Source organism: Lissotriton helveticus, chromosome 1_1 (assembly GCF_964261635.1).
Source record: "Lissotriton helveticus chromosome 1_1, aLisHel1.1, whole genome shotgun sequence".
Lineage (NCBI taxonomy): Eukaryota > Metazoa > Chordata > Amphibia > Caudata > Salamandridae > Lissotriton > Lissotriton helveticus.
Genome location: NC_136057.1, coordinates 313025852 through 313046969, shown reverse-complemented (window position 1 = coordinate 313046969; position 21118 = coordinate 313025852).

Sequence of the window (21118 nt, the reverse complement as noted above, 5' to 3'; positions counted from 1 at the left end):
AGGAGCATAGGCGCATGCACTCAGCCTCACCGGAAGTCAGGCAAAGTCGCCTGTGACGGGGGCGGGGCTGCGTCTGGACCGGAAAAGAAGGCAGGCGGAGTGAAAGCGTCTTGCGACGCCAGAAGGAGAGCCGAGTCCCTCTAAATTGACCTGGTAAGTTGAAAAGGGCGTGTGTGTTTGTGTGTGTATGCATGTGTGCGACGGCGGGGGAGAGGGGGGTGCACTCGTGTGTGTGTGCGCGCGTGTGTGTGTATGTGTGGGGGGGTGGGTGTCTCTGTATGTATGTGCGTGCGTGGGCGCTTGTGTGTGGGTCTGTGTGTGTATGCGCATGCGTGTGTGGTGTTTTGAGCTTCCTAGGAGACAGCGCCTGGCCACAGCGCTCGTTCGCGTGCGCGTGTCAGTTTGAAATCGCCTCCAAGGCGATGCGCGCGGCCAGGATTGTCACATGAGAAGCTCACACGCCGACAAAAGGTTCTCGGCGGAGACGCGCTTCGCGCGGCTAGCCGAGACCTAACGAGTGGCACAGAAGGCAAAAAGGGCACAAGAATATAGGGGCAGCTGAGAAACAGAAGGCAAAAACGAGCAGAGAGGCACGGGGGCAGCGAGGGGAACAGAAGGGAAAACCGGGATGAGAGACACGGGGCAGCGAGAGGTACAGAAGGAAAAACCGGGCAGAATCATGGGGGCAGCGAGGGGTACAGAAGGAAAAACTGGGCTGAGAGACACGTGGACAGCGAGGGGTATAGAGGGAGATAAACGGGCACGGACTGCGAACAGGCAGCAGGGGAAGACAGATCAACAGCAGTCACAGACACAACAATGAAATACAGGCAATACAATAAAACAATAAAGCGAAAGATGAACAAACCTATGGCCTACCACTGGTCACCAGGGATGAGGCGCAGGTGGTTGCCTTCGGGTGGTGGAGGGCCTTGAACTTCCTCAGCAGCGGCAGCTAGGGCAGGGACACACAGGCGGTCCTATGCAGAGGTGGAGCGACCTATCTGGTGGGGTCAAGGGTCATGTATTGTACCACAGCACACATTTGCTCTAATATAGACCGGCCCCTGAATTCATCCATATTTTCACCCTAGTAACTCTCCCAGATGCTGGCAAGGGCTTGCCCATTTACAAGCTGTTGACATTCCTGCAATTGCTTTGGACATTTTGCTTTCTGGATAACACATGAGGGTTTACGCTCTAGAATGTTGGTCACTGAATACCGCATCGGGGATGCTTCAGGGATAAGGGTCGGATGTCCCTACATGACAGCAGCAATTTGGCGATAGGGCACTTTTCATTTTTTTAAATTTTTTTATTCAAACATTTTATTGTGTTGTAGTCAAGGCATAACTAAAGAAGAGATAGAGATAGATATATAGTGCAAGAAAAAACAGAGAAGTACAGGTACATTTTGGATCAGTGATAAAGATTGTCAGCTGTACAATGAATAATTCCATTACACGGATTCTACTGAAAATGTAGCATTACCATCTGGACCCAAGGATCAGGAGTGTAGGCATACAGTTGTAGATCTTTAAGAAGTTAGAAACAGGTCTATTATCAAGACTAAAGAGTTCTACATTGAGATTATTGTGCTTGCAAGCATGTTGTCGAGATGTATATTCTGATTGTAAAGAGAGCTAGTGACGTGTGCAAGAGCGAGAATAGAAGAGAAAAGAAAGAGTAGAGGGCGGGGAAGGGCAGGCAGGTTATAATCCCTTGAATTGTCGGTACCACTAGGTGTGTTATGGAAGGAGCAGGTCTGCAAGGTAGAGTATTGGTAGAGTTGTTTGTAATTAAGAGGGGCCAACCTTCTGTTGAAAAAGGTCAAGAGAGTTCCAAAGGCCTCTTAAGGCATTGGTGGTGTATGCTTTTTTGTAGATTATGTTGTCGGTCCCTCTGGTGGCTAATAGAGTATGCCACTATTTCTCGTATAAGGATTCTGTGGCTGCTTTCTAATCTGTCAGAATCGTGGTGCCGAGGGTAAGCGTAATGTCGGGTAGGAGACAGTCTTGCTGAGATAACGTAATGGGAGGGTGATGTGTGTTAAGGCCAAGAGCAGATGTGAGTAGAGTTGGTGTAAAGTAAATGTTGAAGATGTTCTGGATGGACTGTTGTATCTTGAACCATAGGGGTTGGACCATTTTGCAGGCGAGCTACATATATGTTTGTGTGCTCCAGTAGCCTTTTCGCAGCTCCAGCATATATCGGTCTGCCTTATCCTCAGTTTGTGTAGTCCGGAGGGAGTCTAGTGGGATATTTGGATAGTCCATAGTCTTGATTGAGCAATTGAGGGAGTAATGTTTGATTTGAACAGGGATTGCCGAATTCTGCACCAAATAGATTCTGAGAAATTTGAGGTCAGTGTTGCAGGGATTTAGGACAACCATTTGTTTTTTAATCTCTTGGTGATGTGCAGTCTTTGGGGTTCTAGGATTTTGTGGGAAGCCATGTGGCCTATTCTTTCAATAGGTCAGGTAAGTCTGGTTTGTGGGATTTCTTGAGAGATCTGGTTGATATTTTAAGTTTTAAGAAATTGTAGAGCTCATTTGGAGGGAGGTTGTAGCGTGAGCTTAAATCAGTAAAGGAAAAGGGATTAGTCATTGAGCCTAGATCGTCGATGCAGTTAATTCCTTTTTCTGCCTGAGCTTTCCAAAATAAGGTTTTCCCATTTTGAATTCATGATTGTGCCACAGGGAAGCTATGGTAGAATCCATGAGCCGGTTGGAGAGTGTTTCATCAATGTGACAGAGAGTTAATGCTGTGTCGCCTATTATGGGATAGGAGGGGGAGATGGGTAGGATTTTTATTTTTCGCATCGTTAAGGTCGATTTTAGTGGGAAGGGGTGTAGTAATTGTGTTTCTATTTGCAGCCCTGGTAGAGAGGAGTCCAAAAAGTCCTTAAAACACCATTAACGTTGTGCTGCTAGGAAAGATTGTTGGTATCTATGGAAGTCCGGCAAGTCTAGACCCCCTCAGCTTTTGTTCAAATTTAGAGTTGGTCCCGCTATTCTGGCTCTCTTTCCTTGCTATATACATTTTGTAATAACCTTATCTACAGATTTGAAGAATTGGGTGGTTAGGTTTATAGGTAGCATGCTTGAGATGAAGTTGATGAGTGGTGAGATCATCATTATTATCGTGTCACCAGGAAGTAATTTTAGGAGACCATGATGATAAAAGGTCATTAATTTTGAAGAGGGTTTGTTTTCATTGATCGTTATGATTTCGTGTAGGTCCTTGCCAAACTGTATGCCGAGATATTTGAGCGCATCTGATTGCGAATTCAGGCCCAAAGTGCCCAGGATAGCGGGAGTGCAGTTAATGTTCATAGGGAATATTTCTGTTTTAGAGCGGTTTAGGGAGTAGCCGGATACTTTTGAGTAGTAAGTAATTTCAGACATGATGAGTGGTATGGCTTTGTCGGCGTCTTCGAGGAAAATCAGTACATCGTCAGAAATAAGGCATTATTTAAATTCTGGATTTTTCGTGGTTTCTTACAGAATGTATTATATTTTCAGAACTACAAGTGGCTACACATGATTTAGTAGTCATCTAAGGATTATTTGGCTTTATTTTGAGGTATGTATATGGACACAACATGTACGACATATCTGGTTGGCCTCTTCTGCAAAGTATGACTCATGACTAGTCTGGTTTAATTTGGTTTCAGTTAGACAGCAGCGACTGTTTAGAGATTCTACGTAAGTTTTGGTATTCTTTGCACATTGGTGATGGTGGTGATCACAAGTGTGGAGTCTATTGTGGAGATTGTGAATAGTCTTTACTAATATTTAATGACATCATAATAGTGCAACACATGATTTTGTTATCTTGTATTTTCTTGTTTTTACAGATAGACCCCTGACAAAGTCCCGAAATGCATAGGGTTGGAATTTCAAAATGTTATACATCAACTTTTCATTGTATTGTTGTGGAAAATCAGATTGTATTATGAAAATCAGATGTATGATTAGTTATTTAGGTTCTCAGTGAAAATATCTTGTTTAAATGTAATACGCATAAAGTTTCATTAAATTTGAATGTATCATACAAAGAAATTTTGTAACAGTTGTTGCATGTTAGAGTCCTAGTTGCCCAGGCGGAGCAAGGCCACTTCAATTTCAGTTTAACATATGCTCAGTAGGCATAGTTCTAACATTGCACACATATCAGGTCAAAACCAGATTTAACGTTTTAAACTGAGTGCGCTTTACACCCACTCACATCTGACCTCTATGGGAGCCAATTATTACACCGTTATCTACCCTCCAAATCTCTCCAAATCTGCCTCTAAAACCCCTAAACACTCAATCCTGAAAAGTCATCCGGAGATGCTGATATCCGACCATTGGCTCTGTGTAAACCAGGGCACTGTCATCAACGACCTCATCTTCCATTCCAGGAAATCGTCTCGATGGCGTAATGCCTTCTTGAGCTTCCTCAAAGTACAAGGAACAAGGAACATCCCTCACAGAAAAAAACTCACAATCAATCCGTCTGCAAATCTGCGTGCAGACCTTACCATCACAATATACAATAGCGGCACTATCCTGATTCACCCTCCTTAAAAACATGTTCACAACTCATCTCAGTTCACGCTCCCGCCACTCCTCCTCACACCCACTCCGCCAAGTATACCTGGCATCTCACCAACCACTCCTGCTAGCGACCTCATCATTGGGCAACCCGGCCCTGTCACCCAGTCACCCACGCATGCCATCCACTGTGCGCCCTTACCATAGAACCTGGACCTGCTAGGGACCCCCGCTCTGTAGAAGTCCGAACCTCCCCCTAGGGCCCATCTCACATGTCAACCCAGCCCCGCCATCATGATTACAGCACATGCCTTCAGAAGTGTCCCCAAACCCTTAACCTCCTGCTACCAGCCTACTGTTACACCCGCTAGGGTTCACAACACTGGTATGGAAACGCCTAATTTGGCCCATAACTCTGGTCGAGCTAGCCCCTCCAATAGGGATGCAAATTGATCTAGCCACCCTCACTCCATCCCAACAGCTTGCATCCAACGATGCCCTCAGCCCGCCTGAACCCACCTCGAGGCTACCTGCACATACCATCATAAACAGTCCCTGGCCACTGGACCCCAGCCTACCAGAACATACCTCTCTTAGAGATATTGATATTCTCCACCGCAGATCCTCCGAATTAACACTGAGCATCCACAAATCGATTCTGGACCTAAAGCACCTCCTTCACATCACTGAACTCTCATTCTCGAATCTACTGCTCTCACAGAATGTGACCCACATCCCCCTCACGATGCCCCTCCTCCACCCTCTACCACTATCCCTGAGACACTTGCGCCCTCGTAAGCAACCTTCCCACCTCTTTGAGGAGGAAATTCTTTCTCTCCTCCACACCTACAAACCCACCCCTGGCACATTTAATCCCTCAGAACTCATGAAGGAAGCAGTGGCTGACCACTTCAGTAGCTATGACTCGGCCCTGACAATCCCATGCCCCTTAGACCTGAGGGGAGAACACCCTATCTGCACGGTTGCAACCAACCCTAACAGATCTGCTACCCTCCACATCAGAGGGGTGGTGAATAGCAACCTAGCTAAAGTTCCCAACTCCGCTTCTACATTCGACACCCACTCCTACCACTCCCTAGCCGGCCTCCTAATAAACTGCTGGTCAGCAGTAAAGCTTGCATCTGATGTCGCCGACCTCATCCTGAGTCATAAATTGGACCTAGCGGTCTTGAGTGAATCTTGGCTCAAGGACTTCTCATCGCCCTACCTCGACCTCTTAGTCCCGCCCAACTACAACATCGTAAGGATCGACCGGCCCTCCTTAAAAAAAAAAGGGGGTGGCACTGCCTGTATATACCACTCCAACCTCCTTGTTACGGAACTGCTGGTGGATTCCTCGGACTCCTGCGAATACCTCTCACTCGCCATCTCCAATAACACTTCACAGCTGTGCAAACTTCACATCTTTTACAACCCCCGTGGCAAGAACGACACCTTTACGGACCTTCTCATGGACACCATCACAGCCAAGGTGTCCCCAAACTCTAACAACATTTTCCTTGGCGCTTTTAACTTGCATTGGAACGATCCTAAGGACCCTCAGGTCAATGCCATTAGAGACTTCTTGGCTGATTAAGCACTTACTCAAGCCTGCTCCCTCCCTACTCATTCGAAAGGTGCCACCCTGGACTGGATCATTGCTAAGGAATCAGCTGTCAAACTTATCTCCATTGATCCTTGTGATTGCTCTGATCACCCAGCCATCACCTTCCTCCTGCCCACCCCCATAAATCATGGCACCTCAACCAGTGACGAAGAACCTTGACCATGAGAAACTGGCAGTGTGTTGTGAGTCTGCTCCCCCCCCCCACAGTGCACATCCGTCACCAACCTAGCGGACCATTTATCCTCCACCATAACTGACATTCTCGATGACCTGGCAACTCTAAATTAAAAAGAACCCAGATCAGTGACAGAAATCCATGGTTCAGCGGATCCCTTACAAGGAGAGGAGATCCCTTTGACAGACTGAACAAATCTGGAAAAACACACATCTGCAGCACATCTAAAACTTCTTCGACAGGCCAGAAATGCCAACAATAAGAAAATCCTTAACACTAAAAAAGAATTTTTCAGAACTGAACTGGAGAACGCCAAAAGTCAAACACCATACCAACAAACTAGCAAAAACTGCCAAAGAAACACCTAACCCCCTAATATCAAGCGAGGAATTCTCCTCCTTCTGCTGTGACAAAATCTCTGCTTTAGGAAATGAACTTAAATCCGCAACCCACCACCGAAATCAATATCAGCCAGCTCTACCTCTTCTCTCCACATTGTCCTCCCAAACCTCACCCAAAAACCTAGCGCACTGGTCCAACTTTAAAATCTAGGATGATCACTCTATATTGAGAAATCTTGCCTCCTTAAAACCGAACAATCACTTTAATGATCCTCTCCCCTTTAACTGCCTAGCTGCCACCTCTCAGGCTATCATCCCTTCCTGGACTGCAATAATCAATGCCTCCCTCCTACAGGGTTCAATTCCTGATTCGCTCAAGACTGGCCAGTTGTCCCCAACCTAAAAGAACTATAGACCCATTTCTAACATCCCACTCCTTGCCAAAGTTCTGGAAAAATGTGTGCAACAGCAGCTAAGCCTACACATCAACAACTTTCACCTGATAGATGACTTCCAATCAGGTTTCAGACCTGGGCACAGCATGGAAACCACCCTCCTCCACATTGTGGCTGACGCCCTCCAAGCCATAGACCTAGGCAAAACCTGTCTCCTAATCCTTCTAGACCTTTCCTCTGCCTTTGATACGGTGAACCACGAATTTCTCCTAGAACTCCTCAAACTCAGGATGGGATTGGATGGCACCGTGCTTTAGATCCTTCCTCCAAAACCGCTCACATAGAGTCCTCGTCAACAGTGATCTATCCGCCCCCTCTCCATTTTCTGTTGGAGTCCCCCAAGGATCAACCCTCTCCCCCTCCCTCTTCAACCTTTACCTTGAACCTCTCACTGAGGTGCTTCATGCCGCCAACATCTCCTTCCCTATGTACGCCGACGATACACAGGTCTACATAAAAATCTCGTCCCCTGAGGACATTTTCTCCCTAAACGAGGTCCTGAAGCTGACAGTCCATTGGCTCACTGCCAACCAGCTGAAACTCAACGCAAATAAAACCGAATTTCTTCTGATCTCCCCACCCAAACCCAATCCAGACATCCAAGAATGGATTAAGACTATCACTGCATTAACTGCCCTCCTACCATTGTTGACTCGGCGAAATCCTGTGGAATAATCCTTGACAGCAGCAAGGCCATATAAACTTCATGGCCAAAATGGCTACATTCCACCTGAGCTACCTAAGAAACCTAAAACCCTTCCTCGATGCGTCCAACTTTAAAACGGCAACCCAGGCCCTAGTCATTTCCAGACTTGAATATGGATGCTCTACTTTGCTTACCTGACCTGCAGCGCGCTCGCTCACTCTGCAACCCCTGTTCTTAGTTGACAACCATTTTATTCTTTTAAGGAGCTTAATTGCATAATCGCGCTGCTGCTGTATAGCGCTGCCGCATATTTTACTTTCGCCGCTTTTGCTGTGCAAAAATCTCTCCTAAGCTCTTACCCGCACTTTAAAAGGTTTTTCACCCCGCATTTGCGGGATTTAGGCCGATCTAGGGCTTACTTGAACCGCGTCGCAGCGATTTGGCCGCCATCTTAGGTGTGGGAACCAGGAAGGTGCCGGTTTCAGGCGCCATCTTGGTCGCGGGTCCAGAGGTTGACTCGTAGGACTCTCGCGCCTCACGGTGTTTATAATGCAGAACATCCAAGCGTGCAGCGCACGCGCGCAGCGGGCATGCTGGAGGCGCGCCAGAGGCAAGCCCATCTGCGCCCGTCCGCGCACCGGCCGCGACCAGCGCCAGCCATGCTGCCAATCCTGCTCTGGCTCAATATGTCTACTCCAGGGAGGAACTTATTATGGTAGGCCAGCAATCTTGCTTGGTCGGCCAGCCTTTAGCAACCACCAATAGTCCAATGGTGTTATCCTGCGGGTTGCTCAATGTTAGGTCCTTGTGCAAACATCACTTGGAAATATCACTCCTAATCGATTTTCAGGGTTTGGATGTGTAGTTTCTCACGGAGACATGGACAAGAGCTGACAGTGGGGTGGAGCTTGGGCTGGCCTGCCCCCCTGGCTATAAGATCAGGCATAATCCCCGAGCGGGTGGCAGAGGAGGAGGTGTGGGCTTTATTTTCAGGGAGACACTTGATCTGACAGAGTTTGAGGTAAAAAACATACAAGGTATTGAACTGATGGGCTTCTCGCTCAAAGGTCATAAGGGAGTTCTGTAATCCGGCCTGCTCTGTTATAGACCACCTGGCAGTGCCACGACAGTTCCACACGATTTGGTGGATCTTATCTACGACCTTTCAAACACTCATGCCAGGCTCATGGTTTTAGGTGACTTTAATCTCTGGCCGAATGGCCCCTTGGATACTGCATACAAAGATCTATGCCAGGCGTGCAGCAACATCCATCTTCAGCAGCTGTTGCTCTCCCAAACTTATTTGAAGGGTCATATCCTGGATTTGGTCTTTGCTGAAGACACCTGGGTCAACATCAGGGATATAACCATTCAATGTTGGACTGATCATGCCCTTGTCCAATTTTCATCACAACTTCCTAATAGATAACTGCGTAGGTAACACCAAACTTAGCAGACAGTGGTCTAGATTTCTGAAATGCTCTACTTTGCCTGATTTACTACCTTGTGGTTTTACCCTGGAGAAAGGAGTAGAGGAGAGCTACCAGAGCCTTTGCCAACGGATTACAGAATCTCTAGATAAAATGGTTCCATTGAGGAAAGTGAAGGATAGATTCAAACACGCTGCCCCTTGGTACTCTAATGAACTCCTTCAGCTGAAACTACGCTGTAGACAAGCCGAAAGAACTTGGAGGAAACACTATCTTGAGGCAGAAAAAATTATTTTTAAACAATCACTTCTGGTCTATAAAGCACAGAAAAAATGCGCCAAAGCCAGGTACCAGGAGGACACGCTGGCACATGCAGCTAATAAGTCGCAAATCCTTTTTAAAATTGTTAATAAGCTCTCCAATCCTGCTTGTGCCACTAATAGTATTCCTGCTTCACAGGAATTATGCGATTCCCTGGCCTCTACTTTTGAGGACAAGATTACCACTATTTTGAGTGGTCTCTCTGCTTCTAGTACTCTTAACACCCAGTCCATCCTCGAGCCACTGTCCATTTTGACTCCAGCTGACACCAGGGAAGTTATTACACACCCAACGCTGTCCGGCTTCACCCTTCCTTCTTACGAGGATTTTTGTATCTTGGCCAATTGTGTCTCTTTGGGTTCTCCTTTGGACCCGTTGCCTCACAAGTTCTGGAAGCTGTTTCAAGAGGAGCTTTTTCCTCCTCTATATTCTATTTGCTGCCAGTCCCTCAGCACTCCCATGGTCCCTGACAGCTGGAAACTGGCAGTGGTATCTCCTTTACTAGAGAAAGCCACACTGGACCCCCTCTGTCCTGAGAATTACAGGCCCATCTCTTTATTGCCTTTTCCAATTAAAATCTTGGAAAAATATGTCACCAAATCTCTGTCTACCTTTATAGAGACCAATGCCTGTTTAGATGTAGCCCAGTACGGCTTCCGGACAGCTCATGGTACGGAATCTGTAATAAACTATGCCGATGACACGCAGCTTATCTTCTCTATTGAGGGTAAGGATGCCGTCTCTACAGAGACCTTTCATCGGTGTATGCTAGCCACTGCGGACTGGTTGAGACATAATTCCCTCCAGTTCAATGGATCAAAGACAGAGGTGCTGCACTGCTCACTGGATAAAATCCCTCGCCCTTTGCCTGTGGACTTTTGGCCACCAACCACCTTGGTCACTGTCGAAGCAGCGAACGCTGCTCGTAACCTTGGCGTCATCTTTGGCCGACAACTACAGTTGGATGCCTTTGTCAACAAGACTATTGGCACCTGCATGTTGTTGTTACGATTACTGCGCAAGATCCTCCCCATGCTACCTGTATCAGCCAGACCTGAAGTAGTGCGCAGTATCATACTCAGTAGACTTGACTACTGCAATGCATTGCTTCTAGGTGGCACTAGTTCCCTGATTAGGCAATTGCAGCGTATCCAGAATATGGCAGCCAAGTTGGCCCTTTCTCGGATGCGCTCAACCTCATCATCCTTGGCGCTTAGAGACCTCCATTGGTTGCCTATTAATCAGCGGGGATCACTGAAATAATATCGACTGCCAAAATATCGACTACCCAAAATATCGAGGAAAAAATATCTACAGCCAAAATATCGAGTTTGTATGTACAAACAGCTAAGTACAAAAATATCGAGTACAAAATATCGTTTACAAAAATATAGATGTAAAAAATATCGAGTTTATTAAAAACAGTGTTAAATTAAATTAAAATTTAAAATTAATTAATAAAATATACTTACAAAGACTTAAATTAAAATATAATAATTAAATATTTAATTAAAGTTATAAAAAAATAACAATCATATTTATTAAAACATATATATATATTAACATAATATAATTAAATAATATCCAATTTTATTTACGTACAATAGCAAAATGTAAAAAATACTATTCCCACTCCAGTGGGTGCAACAGTAGGGTAAGCGTTGGATAGCGTAGGGGTAAAAAATACTATTCCCACTCCAGTGGGTGCAACAGTAGGGAAAGCGTTGGATAGCGTAGGGGTAAAAATTACTATTCCCACTCCAGTGGGTGCAACAGTAGGGAAAGCGTTGGATAGCGTAGGGGTTAAAATGACTATTCCCACTCCAAAGAGTGCAACAGTAGGGAAAGCGTTGGATAGCGTAGGGGTTTAAATTACTATTCCCACTCCAAAGAGTGCAACAGTAGGGAAAGCGTTGGATAGCGTAGGGGTTTAAATTACTATTCCCACTCCAATGAGTGCAACAGTAGGGAAAGCATTGGATAGCGTAGAGGTAAAAATTACTATTCCCACTCCAGTGGGTGCAACAGTAGGGAAAGCGTTGGATAGCATAGGGATAAAAATTACTATTCCCACTCCAGTGGGTGCAACAGTAGGGAAAGCGTTGGATAGCGTAGGGGTAAAAATTACTATTCCCACTCCAGTGGGTGCAACAGTAGGGAAAGCGTTGGATAGCGTAGGGGTAAAAATTACTATTCCCACTCCAGTGAGTGCAACAGTAGGGATAGTGTTGGATAGCGTAGGGGTAAAAATTACTATTCCCACTCCAAAGAGTGCAACAGTAGGGAAAGCGTTGGATAGCGTAGGGGTTTAAATTACTATTCCCACTCCAAAGAGTGCAACAGTAGGGAAAGTGTTGGATAGCGTAGGGGTTAAAATTACTATTCCCACTCCAGTGAGTGCAACAGTAGGGAAAGTGTTGGATAGCGTAGGGGTAAAAATTACTATTCCCACTCCAAAGAGTGCAAAAGTAGGGACAGCATTGGATAGCGTACGGGTTTAAATTACTATTCCCACTCCAAAGAGTGCAGCAGTAGGGAAAGCATTGGATAGCGTAGAGGTAAAAATTACTATTCCCACTCCAGTGGGTGCAACAGTAGGGTAAGCGTTGGATAGCATAGGGGTAAAAATTACCATTCCCACTCCAGTGGGTGCAACAGTAGGGAAAGCGTTGGATAGCGAAGGGGTAAAAAATACTATTCCCACTCCAGTGGGTGCAACAGTAGGGAAAGCGTTGGATAGCGTAGGGTAAAAAATTAATTTAAAGTAATTACGAATTTAATATAATATAATAATTATTCAATTAAAATTACAAATTAAATTTAATTAGCTATTCTAATTTAATTAATTACCCATAAAATAAATAATTAGCAATTAATTCTACAACAATACCAATAAATAAGTTGACATATTTAATTTATTATAAATATATCACTTCCCACCCAATTCCCCTATAAACCCACAATCCACTACAGAAAATAAATTTGAAAAATTAACATAATTAACAATTAATCAATTAATTTAAATTAATTGCCAATTAAATTTTTATTAATTACCAATTAAAAATTAATTAACAAATAATTAACAATTTATAACAATAAATACATTTACATATTTAATTCATTATTATTAAATTACTTCCCACCCAATTCCCCTATAAACCCACAACCCGGTACAGAAAATAAATTAGAAAAATGTACATAATTAACAATTAATCAATTAATTTAAATTAATTGTCAATTAAATTTTTATTAATTACCAAATAAAAATTAATTAACAAATAATTAAAAATGTATAACAATAAATCAATTTACATATTTAATAATTATTATTAAATTACTTCCCACCCTATTCCCCTATAAACCCACAACCCGCTACAGAATTAAATAACGCAAAAATTTAAAAATACAAATTTCATTAATTATTATTATTTATAACATATATACACACTTTTCACACATATAATAACATAAAACACACTATAAAAAATTCAATATTATTAAAAATTAGATAATTTTAATAACGTATATTATATACTTTAATATTTTAACTGTCTATATTTTTAACAGTCGATATTACTTTACTTACCTTAAAAACGATATTTTTGCTGTCTATATTCTGTCCTGTCGATATTTTGTCCAGTCGATATTTAAAACTCGATATTATGTCCAGTCGATATTTTGGAGTCGATATTTTGACTGTGCACCCATCAGCGGATCTGCTCCAAGGCTTCCTGCATAGTCTTCAGGGCACTCCATGGACAGGGGCCTATTGTACTTCAGGAACTTTTTTCATGGTATTCGGCAGCCAGACTTTTACGTTCCTCTTCTGCTTATTTAGTGGCAGTTCCTCGAATCCAGAGGACACGGATGGGCGGCCGTTCTTTGCTTTACTGCTGCTAAACTCTGGAATTCTCTTGCACTCTCTTTGAGGAGTCTGAAAGAATTTTCTCTTTTCAAAAAGGGGCTGAAGTCCCATCTCTTCCCTAGGGCTGTGTGGTCCTGTCTGTGTGTGATGTTTGTAGAGTCAAAGCGCCAGGATACCCTTTGGGTGACAGTTCGCGCTATAAAAGTATGTCTTACATTACATTACATTACATTACTCTTGCAGGGCTACCCAAGAACTCTCTGGCCCTATTGAAAGTCTGCCTCAACACCCCCGCCAGACTCCTAACAGGCTCCAAAAAATTTGACCACATCTCTCCCCACCTCAAAGTCACGAACTGGCTTCCCCTTGAGGCCAGAATACAATTTAAACTGCCCTGCATTACTCACAAAGCTTTGTACTCGAATTCCCCTACATTTCTCGCACAAAAACTCGTGATATCCGGAGGAGCCAGAAACTCCAGATCTGCCAAAGATCTGCTGCTGCAACCAGCACATGTCCGAAAAAAACCTACAATCGGGCCTTCTCTGGGGCCGCACCAAGAATCTGGAACTCTCTCCCACCCTTCATCAGAAGACTTCCATCCTTGGCACACTTTAAAAAGGAGACCAAAACGTTCTTAATGGGAAAATACCTCATCTAATGAATACCTTACAATCACCTCATCGACTTGTTCCACCCTCCACCTCGACATTATCCACAGCCTCCATGGATGATACATTTTTCTGCACTCCGGGGCATCACCTCAAGAGCTGAGACTGCGTATATAATTTACCTACCTGCTTTAATTATTAACTACTTTAATATTGATCCCACATGTAGCTTGGACCTTTGACGGCGTGCACCTCCTGTATAATGCAGCCTCCTTGTATTTTTTATCTACCTGCTTTAATTTTATCCCACATGTACCATGAACTATATACTGCGTACTCCTCCCGTACAATGTATCCCTAGCTTTCCCAATGTGATCCCTCCCATCCTTACGCTTTGTATTCCTCCCCCTCAATCCTGTAAAGCGCCCTGATACCCTCACGGGTCTGGTTCGCGCTCTATAAAACTATTGAATAAATAAATAAATAAAGGCCTGGACTATTGTCTTTTTGGTGCAAGATGGGAGGGTCCATAAGATGTCCCTCATGCATCTTAGAATACCGAAGCAGCATGCAGACACAATTCTTATCACAATGCTTATCTGCTGCTCAAAATGTAAACGACTGTCCATTCAAATGCCTTGCGTTTTTTAATGCATGCTTGGGAGCAAGAGGTGGACCCAGATGTCCAGGCCACCATTTGGGGCCCCAGAGAGTTGTTTAGCAACCACCAATATGTTCATTTTGCTGCCATTAAGTTTCAGCCAATTCGAGCCCATCCATTTTGCCACTAATGATAGGCAAGATTTCAATTGTGAGGGATTACTGCCTTTGTTGGGGGTGAGGGGAATGACAGTCTGAGTATCATCCGCTTAGGAGACTAAGGTGAGTCAACTCTCTTCTACAATATCAGCTAGCGGGCCGGCATAAATGTTTAAAAAGCACAGGACTCAATGGTGATCCCTGAGGGATGCCGAAGGCTAAGATGAGAAAGGTTTAGAGGCCACCTGGAAAGAGTGCTGCTCCAGTAAAGAGCTAAACTACTTCAGGGTCTTGTTGCAGGTGCCACCACTCCTTAGTACGCTACGGCACACTGTGTTCAAGGCGGCACTCAGATCCAGCAGTATAAGTGCTGCTGTGCCACCCTGAGCCCTGGTAAGTTCTTCAGTTACCGCTAAAAGAGCAGAGTCAGTGTTTTGCTGGTGGGTAGAAGGCCGACTGCAAGAGATTCAGAATATTGTCATTTGAGATACCTAGAGAGTTGCTAATTAATGTGGTTCTTAAGGGCTTTCACCAGTGAGAAATGGGGAAAATAGTTCTCCTGTTTAGTGGAGTCCAGGGATGGCATCTTTAGCAGTAGTATTACTATTGCATGCGTCCAGCCTGCAGTACCTTGGCCGAGATGATAGAGATATTAAGGAGCTCAACCAGAGTTGGGTACAGTATATGTTTTCCCTCTTTGAATACCAAAACTGGCACCAGGAGCTGACAAAGAACCTGATTTGATGGAATTTACCAGGTCCTCAAAGTATACCACACAAATAGCAGTGAAACAAGACAGGCTCACCCATTGGTGTGGAGGACGTCTTGTCATTCAAGACATTTGGGGAGAATGTAGTTTATACATCTTTAGTGGCCAGTTCATTACGTCTCTGCTCAGAGACCCATGGGGTAGGCACCTTCTGAGTAGGGTCAGTTAAGGTTTTGACAATGGAAAATATTTCCTTTGCTGAATTATGGGTGTTCTCAGTTTTCTCTACATAAAAATCAAGATGCTAACCCTGTTAGTTTGGTGGCCATGTATTTTGCCTTAGCAGCGGGATCATACACTTTGTACCAAGCTCGCTCCAGGTATTTACAGCCCGTTTTTTGGCTCAGCTAGTCAAAGAAGCAATCATAGGGCTTAAACTATACAAAGCAGAAGGACTCCAGAGGCCGTATTACATTATGCAGTGCATTATCCTTGTTAGCACTGGGCGTACCTTTCAAAAGGAGCACTCGACTCTCACAAAGTTAATTTGCCGTATTCTAATGAACGTGCTGCCCTGGGGCAGCGCATTCAAGTGAAATACACAAAGAGTTTGCACTGAACCTTGATTGAGGGATTGAGGGAAGCAGCTGATCGAGTCTGGATGCGCTGTGTCTCTGCAAGCTTACGGTTGAGGTTGCAGGAAGCCGCAGGCAAAGCAGCGGAGACAAGCACGGCAGCAGAGACAAGTGGGCAAGCGGAGAAAAGCGGTGGTGATAAGATGGAGACAGGCGGGGGCGCTGAGTCCTGGGAGTTGGCTTCATCCGTGAGCTGCCTGGGAGACCGGGAAGTCCACCACTCAGGGACCCAGCCCCAATTTTTCACCTTTCATCCTTGATTTTACATCTGCACAGGCCATATCATAGCGGCCTCAGCAACAGAGGTGATAAGTCAGTTGTGTCTGGTGTGCCTGGTGCCTGGAGGTACCTTGAGGTGGTATAAGACTAAGATCAAGACTAAGAACTAGGGGTGATCATGGGGCTCGACAGATCTTTCCCCCTCTTTTTCCTTACTTTGCCACTATAGTTTGTCATAGGACAATGCAAGTTAAAAGGCCACCTCAGCAGCAGCACCCCAGTGGCAACGGCAAATGTTTGGCAACCCGCAGTGAAAGACCAAGAGAGAGAGACTAAGTGGGTCTAAGTGAGAGACTGTGTAGGAGTCTGCCTATACACTGAGCATGGCAGCTTTTAGCAGCTGTCGCAGAGTGTGAGCCCAGGACCCTGCGGAAGCGACCCAGCTAGGTTTGATAAGCCCACCCCTGGGTGGTAGCCAGCCCCTCCCAAGCTCCTGAAGCTCCTCAGCTCCTCAGCTTTCCCCCCCTACGTGATTTGGCTTCCGGTAGAACCTCACATTCCATGGCCTTGGGAAAATACTTGGGGTATTATCTGGCAGTAGGTATTCAGCCAGGCTTGCAGCCTGCATTCACCTATTACCCCAGCCCTATGAACTTGAATTAGGTCCAGTGAAGATAGTACAAAAAATCAAGCAGGCTAGCAGGCAGCGCCGCCAGGCTAGGGAGTCAACCTGCAACTGTAACTGCCCAGCAAAAAGTTCCATTGCTCCTCAAGGTAAAGCAATCACGTGAAAAGGGTGCCATTCTAGTGGAGAGGGCACCTGGGTATATTTCTTGGAGCATCTATTCGTTGAGTTAATATAGCAAGGCAACAGCCACAATTCGTTTTGAGATCAATAACTTGAAACCAACAAGAAGACTAACAAGGATGAGATCTGGTAAGGTGTGGTGTAAGGTGCAATCCCCGATTAAAAGGAAACGAGAACGAGACGCCGCTCTGGGAGACATTACCGCTAAAAGGAAACCATGAATCCAATTGAGTGGGTCTGCTGTCAATGAACCCTTGTTTTGAGGAACTGTAGCACCATACATGACTAAGACCTGGACATGGACCCGGAGCTTCACTTAGAAATACACTTAGAAGTTAACTCCAAGGTTTCGACTACCTCAGACTGCATAGTGGGCATGACTCCAGGCCAGTTTGCTGACAAAGTCAAAGATAAAGTAGATATAAAATTATTGGATCAGCATAATCTATCAAAAATAACAGATTATTCCTGGCCAACAGGCAAACATGACACTACTGAAAAACCAAATATGGACGACACATTTCGACCAGAAAAAAGGATGGACGCTTTTAGTCATGTTTACACCTCCCCACTTCCTAACTCAGCATTTCTCCCAAACTTGCAACCATCAAGCCGGTGGTCCGTGCATGCCCCTGAAGATGGGATGTTTATGGATACAGCAAAGCAGGCGCAGATGGGTGAGCGCCAAAAAGGGTGCCGAAAGGAGCTCCTCAATTTTTTGCATTTCCTGAATTTAAATTAAACAACGACGAGGATCCTCTTCTGCTAGTCCCCGAGGAGGGGAGAGGGCAAATATAATCAACCAGGGAGCAAAGATAGAGGAGGAGTTAACCAAGAGAGTAAGGACGGTGATACCTGGAGAAACCCCGCTCTAATATATGGTCCACTATATTGATCTCAATGCAAGCAACAGTAGTGGCCCTAACTCACCACTCTAACAAAATGGATATCCAGGTGGACTTACTTAACACCATGGTGATTTTTGTGTGTGGAATTGACTAGAAGCTCGAAACACTAAACGCATTAGTCACAAGGTCCCAGTCAAACCATTTAAATGACTTTAAAATGTGCTCTGGAGGTAATCGACAAATTAGTGCAACTCCCGGCAATCAAGCAATCTATATTAGGTAAAGTTAAAAACAACACCGACCCCGAGTTCAGCCAGGTACAACATTGAAAGAGGAAATATGCAGTCCAAAGATGGCAAACCTATGGAGTCAAGTAGTCCCCAATAATAGACCTGCAGAGTAAGAGTCTGTGGAAATAGTGGGTGATAACCTTGAACTCCTTCCAGGGTCCACTATGAACTTCTTATTGAAGGAAGCACAAAAACGAATGCTCCTGTGTTACCCCGACAATCCGAAAGGGAAAGGAAACGAGCCAGGAAAAGAAGGAATGAAACCCACCTGGGTAGTTTGGAGATCATTTACCCTTCTCTAATTGCTCAACGGCAAGACCAGGATTGTCTAGGGATGACTCAAAAGGACCCAAACATACATGATTCCAGCGTGGCCCATTTCATGAGAACCTCAGTTGCAGGCGGTAATTAATCACAATCTATTGACTTCAAGGGATCAGGTCAGTTTTGATGAACACCCCAGTAGTGTAAACAACATTGGTCAGATGCTGCTATGGATCCCAGAATTTTATTCGAGGGACTCGCAAGACATCTTAATACGTTAAACCATCCTAAAGTTGATCAAAGCCCTGCCGAGCCTGGCCCATGTCAAGTCTGATGACATTTTTTCAGTCAAGTTCCTAGCGCCTAGAAGACGACATCTTGTGGATCCCACTCTGGTCACCTTTTCATCCTTGGTGCTTCCGCGTCAGATTCTGGCAAAGAAAAAGCATTTAAAAGACTGGGGCATTGAAGTAATAACCTATCATGGGGATATATACCCCCATGTGCTCCTAGCAGGATCCCTAACAGGTGAGCAATTGGTTTCCAATTGGCTTCCAATAGGTCTGTACTGAGAGGAGCTAGCGGAAGTTCTCCTCCTGCGGCCCATCATAAATCTGACTCAGATCTCACTAAGATGATAATCAAAGTAACCAACGAAAAAGTCATCTGCCAGCTGCGAAGACTGGTAACAAAGATGAGCAACAAACCACATGGGGCTGGTTACCGCCAGCCCTGTATCGAATAAGCAGCATTTAGGATTGAGACGAGGAAAGGCCACCAGAAAATGTTCAGGGAGGCCTATAGGTCTGTTCTTGGAACATCAATGGTCTACAGACAAAATGCTTGGGTCCAGAATTTACAGGATTCCTGAGATCTTTTGACATCTTAATGTTCCAGGAAACCTGTGCGCAGACTAGTATCCCTCTCTGTGGCTACAAAGAATGCATGAAACCAGCAGAAGGAAAGAGCCCTTTGGAAGGGTGAAAGGGGGCTTGGCAATTTATATAAATACCAATATATTAAGTGAAATGATGGAAGTGTTTGTGGATGACCCAAACATGCTGGTATTAAAACTGGAAGTTTGGGCTAAGAATTCTAAAGATCCAATTGTTGTCATCAATCTAAAGCAAAAAGCGGCATCATTTAAAAGAGTGGCAGCACACTTATCTCAGTTGAAAGATAGCCATAACAAGTCACAGTGGCTAGTTTCCAGAGACTTCAACCTCAGTTTTTTCACTAACACACAGATGCAGTTGGCCGCCTCCCTGAGCAAGTTATGCCATTGAAACACGGAGGAACAAACCAGGAGAAGAGTTCATAAAGGCCTGCAAATTGTTGGGGCTGCTGGCCCTAAATGGTCGAAAAATATTTGGCATTCCACCTGCCTGAACAAGGTTCTGGGGTAACGCGGTTTCCATCATACACTACACCCTGGTCTCAATGCCCCTTTATAACCAGGTTTGCGACTACAGCATAAGCCATCGTGTGGGGAGCGACCACAATCCACAGGTCATCAGCTCTGTGTAAACTTGTGGCATTTCGTACGTTGTCGAGAGAAACACACTCAGAAAATCTGAACCGCCTGAAGTGGACTTCCGATTCCATTGACGCAATAGCAGAGGATGCAGTTTCTAGTTTACAGGTCTTAGTCCAACTTGATCCCAATCCAATAGCGACATGGGAGGCTTTTGCCAATAATATGACTGAAAACTAAAATAAGAACAGCCAAAAAAAGGGATCTCAACTTGACCATTGCAAACCATCAATTATGCCAGCCCACATTTGAAACATAGCAAAGGAAACAGGCAAACTTTTCCGGCAATCACGTCAATACCCAGGAGACCCAGATCTACTACAACCTCACAATGAGAGACGGCGGCTAAAAAAAGATACCTGGATGTATGAACAATACAAACAAGAAACGCTGTGGGCCCAGTTACTACATGCCTCAAAAACACACGGCTCGAAAAGATTCTGGTAGATAATCAATAGGAATGTGAAAGGTCCTGCAGCTGCAAATAATGCAAATATTAGTGAGATGGAATGGGTACATTATCTAAAATCATACTTCAAGAGCAGTTTGATGCTTACAGCTAGCCCCTACTGCCCTAATAAAACCACTGTAGCACAGCGGATAATTACAGAGGTAGAGGAGGTAATCAAAAAGTCCTGTGCAGACTGCAACCCTGGCCCAAACGGGGTACCACAGGCATTATTTAAACACATCACTCCACCATCGGTGACCTTTTTAGCCTCAATGTTTAACTTCATTCTGGAAAACAATGCTATCCTTCAACGGGGAATTAGGTCATGCAGACCTGCACTGCTGGAGTCTATGGACCCTTGCAATACAATGCTAAACATTAGACTAACACAATTGTTTAATATTTTTAGTAAGATTATCAGGTTACAGGTTGGACGATAAGTTATCTGGATGGGTTCCCAATTCGGCCTTTTAAAATGTGATAAATCAGTAGCTCTTAACCCCTTCCATGCTGCCGTCGGCAATTGACCGACGGCAGCACTACCGCCCCAGTGCTGCCGTCGGCCATTGGCCGCCGTGGCGCCGCCCAT